This window comes from Gossypium hirsutum, chromosome D13, assembly GCF_007990345.1.
Source record: "Gossypium hirsutum isolate 1008001.06 chromosome D13, Gossypium_hirsutum_v2.1, whole genome shotgun sequence".
NCBI classification, from domain to species: Eukaryota; Viridiplantae; Streptophyta; class Magnoliopsida; order Malvales; family Malvaceae; genus Gossypium; species Gossypium hirsutum.
Genome location: NC_053449.1, coordinates 39,813,452 through 39,821,939, shown reverse-complemented (window position 1 = coordinate 39,821,939; position 8,488 = coordinate 39,813,452).

Here is an 8,488-nt window from a genome sequence, read left to right as displayed (position 1 = left end):
ATGTTTAATGAATGGCAAGCATCTAGAAATTGGACATGTAAAGGTTGTATTTTCTTTTTGTATGTAAAAGTCTGCAAGTTTATTAAGATTTTTATTTTTATTTTTTCTCTTGATATTAGATTGTTTATCCATTTTGTTCTTTTGTTATGCATACATTTTTAATTGATGAACTTTGTATTGTCTTGAGATCTTAGCTGTACTTGAGATAAAACAAAATTGTTGATTGAAAATGTACTTTAATTGTAATTAATACAAAAGGATTAAAAAATTGTGTCAATTAAAATAGCGAACTAAATTACTTTGATACAAAAGATAAAATTAGCAAGGGCATGATGCATGGTAAAATTTTGCTTTAGATGACCCACACATATTTTAACAATCTTTACATATTAATTAGCTTTGGTTCATGGAAATCATGCATGACAACTTCCAATTCTTATTTTTATAACCAACTAACATCCAAAAATTATATATTAATGATTTTATATTTTTATTTTTATTTTTCTATGAAAAAAATATTAATGAATATATCCATCGTTTTAAGTTTCTACATTTTATAAAAAAACTATTAAAAGGGTATATTTGTCATTTGAGCATTTTTCCTTATGCTATTACAGTCTCTATTCCACTAAACCAATTTTTTCCTTATGCTATTTCAGTCTCTATTCCACTAAACCAATTTTTTCCTTATGCTATTTCAGTCTCTATTCCACTAAACCAAACATATGAATTCTTTTATAATATCTATTCTATTCCATCCAACCAAACTAATGTTATGATTTTTCTATTCCATTACAACCTTATTTCATTATTACAAAATAACTATTCTATTACAGCTCTATTCTATTAAGTGAACCAAACATGGTGTAACTGTCACGGGCCACGATTCAAAGTCTGTGACCAAAGCACAAAGAGTGTCCCATGTAGGCCTACATATTAAATAGGGATCATTTGATTCACTTGAACTGGCCCGATTCGAAATGACAAAGCCCGTCTACTTGAAGCCATTGTGGCCTAGTGAAACACATTTGATAAATTAAGGCTACCTTGGTAAATAGGGAAAGTAATCCTAGAAGATTTGTAATCTGATAAGATTTGATTTTGCAATATTAGGCATTATGTAAATCCCTTAATTGTATATAGGCTTTGATCTCGTTTGTCGATGTAACTCATTCTGTACTGTCGATTTTGAGAGAGCTCAACTATAAATAGAGAACCTCCCTTTCATTTGTAATGATTCCATTGAATTCCATTCTTTGGTAATGAATACTAAATTGAGAGAATTTATTCAAACACCTTGTATGCATTGCTTTTTTGTGGCTATTATGCTATTTCGAGTTTCTTTTATCTTTGAGATTTCTTTCGCTATATTTTGGTGCTTTAGAGGAATTCTGCGAGAATCCTCACTTTGCAAGAGTTAGGCTAACTTAGGCGCTTTTGAAGTGAAGGAATTGCCTAAGGCCACACAAATTGCGAGACAAAAGTTCTAGCCCTGATAGTGGGTATCCGAGCCAAGGTTCGGAGGCATTGTTCAGATGAGAAAGGAGAAGATGAATAGAATGTCCCGATAGAGATCCGTGGAAGGTCCATGAAAAATAGCAAATCGAGGGATATGCTATTGACTTTGGAAATTCGTGTGGTCCATCTTGAGGAATCTGTAACACCCCTAACTTGTTTTCGTCACCGGAACAGGGTTACGGAGCATTACCATGAAAACATAACTTAAAACATTCATCTTCAAACATTTCATTAACCATAGTATAATTCATTCATACACATGCATATTGTCTCTTATTTGAGCCCTTGAGGCCTTAGAAACACTTTAGAAACAATTCGGGACTAAATTAGAAACATTTGAAGCATTAAGAAAAAAGATAGAAAATTTTATACTACAGGGATCACAAAAAAGATAGAAAATTTCATACTGCAGGGGTCACACGGCTGTGTGGACATTCGAAATAAGGACACACAGCTGTGTTCTAACCCGTGCCCATGCCCGTGTAACTTTCTGACTTGGGTCACACGGCCAAGCCACACGTCCGTGTGCCAGGCCGTGTAACACTCGAAATGTTCTCACACGCCCGTATGCCAAGCCGTGTGTTAGGTCGTGTAACTTCCAAAAAGCAACCTTTAAAACCTACAAGGGACACATGACCAGGTCGCATGGCCAAAATCAAGCCATTTCCTTCACCCACCTTAAACATGCACCTAAATAACATTTGCACACTTGACCAATGCATCAAAACATGTTTAAACATACATAAAATGACCAATTTAAAATGGTCAAATTCCATTCAACCAATATGCCATATAGGCACCTCAAATGCAAACATACAATTTGCCTAAACATATACATGTACTTAACACATTTCATTCATCAACCCTTAATTCATTTTCCATCTCAAAACTCATCATAAATTGACCACATTTATACCATTAAAAATAATTCATATCTACCTCAAAGTATAACTCCACTTAGTCTCATATAAACATATCAAATATGGTTATTGCAAACATACCTAAACATGTGCATATTTAGTCATACCATATTAGAATCATACCATATCAAAAAAACCTTACCATTTGGAAAATTTCTCACATGCATCAAAACCATCTAAATAAAACAAATTTAGTCATTTCCAAATGGTTCCAACAACCAACATATATACAAACCATATTTCAATCAGCACATCTATTCAAAACATTTCCAAAGCATACCATAACTTGATCATATTGAGATCAATTAATTACCTACCATTTTGGCCACTCAAACATGCATTAACCCATTGTCAAAATGACACACGTCAATAAGGCATCCAAAGTACGAAGGTTACATCAACCAAAATGACATATACATGTCAAACTCATCAACTATTATAAACCATAAGTCCATCTATACATGCCATTATAACCTTGATCAAAACACCAGAATCTACCAATTTAATCTCTGGATAATGTGATAGGTCTCCGACGAGCTTCCAAACTGATCGAGCTTTTGATAATCTATAAAGTAAGAGGAAGAGAACTACGTAAGCAATGAATGCTTAGTAAGCTCGTAGAACATGAAATATAACTTATCATTTGAATACTATAATACATAGATTAACACCAATACTTTAAACCTGGTATAAACCAATTAAACACCATTCAACTCACATTTGAGTATATTCATCAACATCACATATGCTTTTCATATATAACATATTGGGATTTATAAGTCGTAATACATAATCATCAACCTTTTCATAAGATTATGAATCATTCTATTTACTTATTTTCACTTCAATTTCGAATGCTTAGCTTAAGCCTAAACAACATTATCATTTCACGAATTAGTGTATTTATCCATGATATAGGTAAATTCTTTTGTGGCATAAATAGACTTCTTACATATAAGTACATCATTTATCACATCAAACCTTTTATAACATCATAATACATCTCAATTATGAACTTACCGTTTCATTCCCTTTACTTACCCATTTCATATGCATAGTAAAAGTATAAGCATAAATGTCACTCATAACCACAAGCTTGGTACAAGCCTAAGCACATCAACAACACATATTAGTTTATTTAGACATAATTCATATGAATTTAACATGGATAACCATTATACTTGAGCATTTAATTGAATTTATCATCCATCATAACATAACATGCTTTTCATGTATCTCACCATTTCAATGCACTTCATATATACATGTCTTGGTTCATATTGAACACATACCTTTCCTTTCCTTTTTCATGCTCGTTGAACCGTTTAAAATATCATCAGATACGAGGGATAGCACGCATAGTGTGGTAAAAATATAACCATAACCTTTCCTTTCTTTTACATCGTTGCTCACATGAGTTGTGAAATGAGTCTGCTCACACGAGTTGTGAAATGGGCCTGCTCACATGAGCCATGGGTCGAAATGTAAGTTACAGGATGCTGCTCACATGAGTTGTGGAGTATCCGCAACACATGCTGGTCCTCCACCATCGGTAGGACATTCAAGACCAGCACCCAAAGTATGGAAACCCTAATGACATGTCATTTGTATCCTATGAATTCCTAAGGGTCAATTGGGGCTCGATAATCGTCGTACGTCGTTGGATTTCCATCGTTTCATGACATGATAAATTGCACAATAACATATATATATTGAATCATTGACATTAAAACAACACATTAATAATAAATTTAATCAATATTTAAGTGATTATAGTTCATGCGAACTTACCTAGCTAAAATGCAGAAATATCAAAGTACATGGGCTTTTTGGTAATTTTCCATTCTTATCGATTTTTCACTCAATCTTGATCTAAATTAATAATTTCATTCAATTTATTAATTTAGATAGTAAAAAAATTATTTTGTGCAATTTACTCATTTTTAAAATTTTTACAAAATTTCCCTTAACATTTTACTTTTATTCAATTTAGCCCTGAGCCTAAAACATGCAATTTAACCATTTTTATTGCAAATTCATATCAGCCAAGTACTCATGGCACCCAATACAACCCAAATTTGTAATAATTTCACATCAAATCCTTGTATTTTTACTATTTTAACAATTTAGTCCCTAATCAGTAAATTCATCAAAATTAATCCATAAAATACTTTTAAATATCAACCAACATTTCAAATTCATCATATAACATCTAAAATCACAAATATTTATCAATGAAAACATTCAATATCTTTAACAGTTTCAAAATCGAAGGTACGGGATAATTGGACCTAGTTTCAACGATATCAAAAACCTAAAAAGTATTAAAAATAGGGCCAAAATCACATACCATGCTAGCTTTGTAGCTTCTGAAACTTTAATCTTAAAAATGGATTCTTTCTCCAGTAACATTAGGTGAAGAAGAAATGTAAAAGATGATGAAAGATTTTGGTTTATTTAATTTTAAGTTTAATTGACTAATTACCATTTTACCCTTAAAAACTCAACCAAATCTCACCAAATGGCAAGCCATGTTCATCCAGTATCCTTTAAATTCATTGAATTACTACTTTAGGCCCTTATTTCATGCTTTTATATCGATTAGATACAAATAATGCTATAGCCATTAAATTTTACATCTTTATAATTTAGTCATTTCCAATTAATTAATCACTTAAACATCAAAATTTCTTGGCGAAACTTTAATACAACCTTAATAACACTCCATAAATATTTATAAAAATATTTAAGTTTATAGAAAAGAGGTCTCGATACCTCATTTTCTAAAATCACTTGACTTTAAGGTCTTACCACTTGAACTTAATTAATCATTCGAATAGCATAAATTATCAAATCAAAAACCTTTTTAAAACCATAATTGAATTGTCAGACTATCCCGAGGATCTGAGGATCGGGTTTGGAATGAGATAATCATAATTTGAAATTTGTAATTAAAATTTTAAAACTTAAATTTTGAAAACTTAAAAATTTGGAGAAACTTTGAAACTTTGGATAAACAAGTTTTGATTTTTGAAATGGGTATTTCGAGTTTTGTTTTTCATTCTGAATCCGATAGCCTTTTATAGAGGGTTATTATCTCTTTATATCATTTGAAACGAGAAATTTTCCCTTTCATCATTACATTTGAGACTTTAATTAAAACTTTTCAGAGAATATATTCTCTGATTACAAAAATACAAATTACAGAGAATATTTACTATTCATGCATCTTTTCTTGCAGGGGAATATTTACTATTTTCATCAGAGAATATTTCCGGTTCACTTGTCTCATCTTGCAGGGAATATTTCGTCAGAGAATATTTCCTGTTCACTTGTCTTTTCTTGCATCATTTTTTCTTGGTCCTGGTGATGGTTACTGAAGTGGTATCATCTGCAAGATCCATCGTCTTGATTGAGAATGCTGAAGATTTCTCATCTTCGGATTCGGAATCCAATGAGCTAAGCATTTTAGCCATGAGTTTTTTGTATTCCTTTTTGGTCTTGGCTTGAGCTAACAGTGCACTAGCTGTCGACTTTACTTGAAGGAATTTTACTGTGGTTTGATCCGGGGCTGCGGACTTACATAATCTTGGATTCTTGTTGAAAAAATTATTCAAATATTTTGAATCATATTTTTCATCATTAAATTTGTCCTACCATTTAGTCCTGTAGTTCCGAACTAGTAATGGAATTCCAGTATATTGATCTTGCTCATAAGAATAATTCCATGAAAGAATCCAAGAAATGCACATTTTTGAGAAAAAATGGATTGTCCTGTAAATGTGTTTTTGGTCTGGTTCAGGCTGAAATTTGTCAAAGAATTTGGGCCATAAGTTTTGAATTTTTTCTAGTAGTATCTCAAAGGATGATGCTCCATACCAATTCCACCATTCTTGGAACCAATTTGGGAATTTGAATTGGGTGCCGTATTTGAAATATATGAGCCAAGAGTGTCTCATGTGTTGGTTGTTCATTAAGAAGGCATTGTACCATGCCATTTGGTAATCCCAATATGTAAAATACAGGTAGTGGTCTATTTTGGTGGTAAATTTGGCTGGGAATTTCTTTGGAGAATTTGGGTTTTCACTCCAATCTCTTGGTCGAAGAATTTTTAGTATTTGGGCTGTTGAATGGGTAATAGAATTTGGATCTTTTGGGTCTGTGTAATGTTTGAACAATACTGATCCAGTTTGAACCAGTATGTTTTCATAATACTGTTGGGGTTTTTGAGAATCCAATGGTTTGAAATACCATCCATTGAAAAGTTCTTTTGTAAGTATATGTGGAGGTTTTTCTGAAAATTCTTCCTCCATAACAAGAAGTTTTTCAAAATATTTGTATGGAAAATATTATGAAGATTTTTGTGTAGCAGTCTGTGAAGACACTGCTATCTCTTTTGGAAAAATATCTTGGAGAGAAGTCTCTTTTAAAACATTTTTGAGAAATTTTGGTTTGTGTAAAACAATCTCTTTATTTTTTGAAATCTTTGCTGCTTCAGTAGCAATTTGTTTTAGAGGAGTTTCCTCTTTCATTTGTGAAAAGGCCAATGCTACTTCTGGGGATTGAGAAATGGACTTAATCCATTTTTTGATTTGAGAACCAATTTCATTTGGATCTTGTGCATCTTGAATTATAGTATTTTTGGAGGATTTTGACGACGATGATGATGATTTCTCATTTTCTTCTTCATGGCAAATTTCATGCCATGACTTAATTGGTTTTGAGGAAATTTGGGTTTTGGATGAGTCTCATATTTTTCTTTTTCCTTTGTTTCGGAGTTTGGGTGGCATTGTTGAACAAACTCTCTGGTGAGAAAATCAGGCAAATAATTAGTTTCTCCTTTAATGTATTCAATATCAAAATCAAATATGCTGAAAATTGCTTGCCATCTTGTAAAAATCTGTTTTGAGGTAATATTTTGAACATCATTTTGTAAAACTTCTTTTGCTGGTTTGCAATAGATTCGTAAAAGGAATTTTTGATTTAATAAATCACTTTGGAATTTTGTGATGCACAAAATAATTGATAAAATTTCTTTTTTAATAGTACTATAATTTTGCTGAGTAGGATTTCAATGTCCAGAAGTAAACTGGACTATTTGCTCTTTTCCTCCTTTAACTTGTTTTAGGATCCACCGTATCCTATTTCAGAAGCATCTGTTTCTACAATCTTTGAGGCATTTGAATCGGCTTAATATAAACAAGTAAGCTTAGTGATTTGTTTTTTGATGTGGGTGATAATATCGGTGTGGTTATTTGTTTAAGGTTGTGGATTCTTTTTGAGCCTATCATATAAAGGTTTACATAATTTGCTAAGAACTGGATAAAAGTCTATGACATAATTGAGGCTTCCTAAGAATCTTTGTAATTGGACTTTATCAAGGATTTGGTCTAGGAATTTGCTAGCAAACTCTATAGACTGTTCTATTGGGGTAATGGTTCCTTGGGTAATGTAATGACCTAAAAACCTTACTTTGGTTTGGAACAAACTTATCTTGGATTTAGAAACTACTAAACCATTATTTTTTATGACTTTTATAAATATCGATAAATGTTTGAAGTGTTTTTCTAAATTTTCTGAAAATACTAATACATCATCGATGTACTATTGTGAATTGAGAATATTTGTAAAAAAATATCATTCATTATTCTTTGAAACTCAGATGGAGCATTTTTTAACCCAAAAGGCATTACATTCCTTTCATATTGTCCAAATGGTACAGTAAATGCCGTTTTATATCTTTCTTCTTTTTTTTTATTTGGATTTGCCAAAATCCAAATTTCATGTCAAATTTTGAGAAAATATTTGCATTACAAAGTTTCTGTAGCAAATCTTTCTTATTTTGGTATTGGGTATCTAATCCATTTTATGGCTTGATTGAGAGGTTTTTAATTAATTACTGGTGTTCCTCTTTCGAGTTCTGCATTTTTATTACATAGAATGCTGAACAACTCCAAGGAGAACTGCTTTTCCTAATTAAATTTTTATTAAGAATGTCTTGTATTTCTTTTTTACAAAATTCTTCCATTTCTTTGTTCATTTGTATGGGT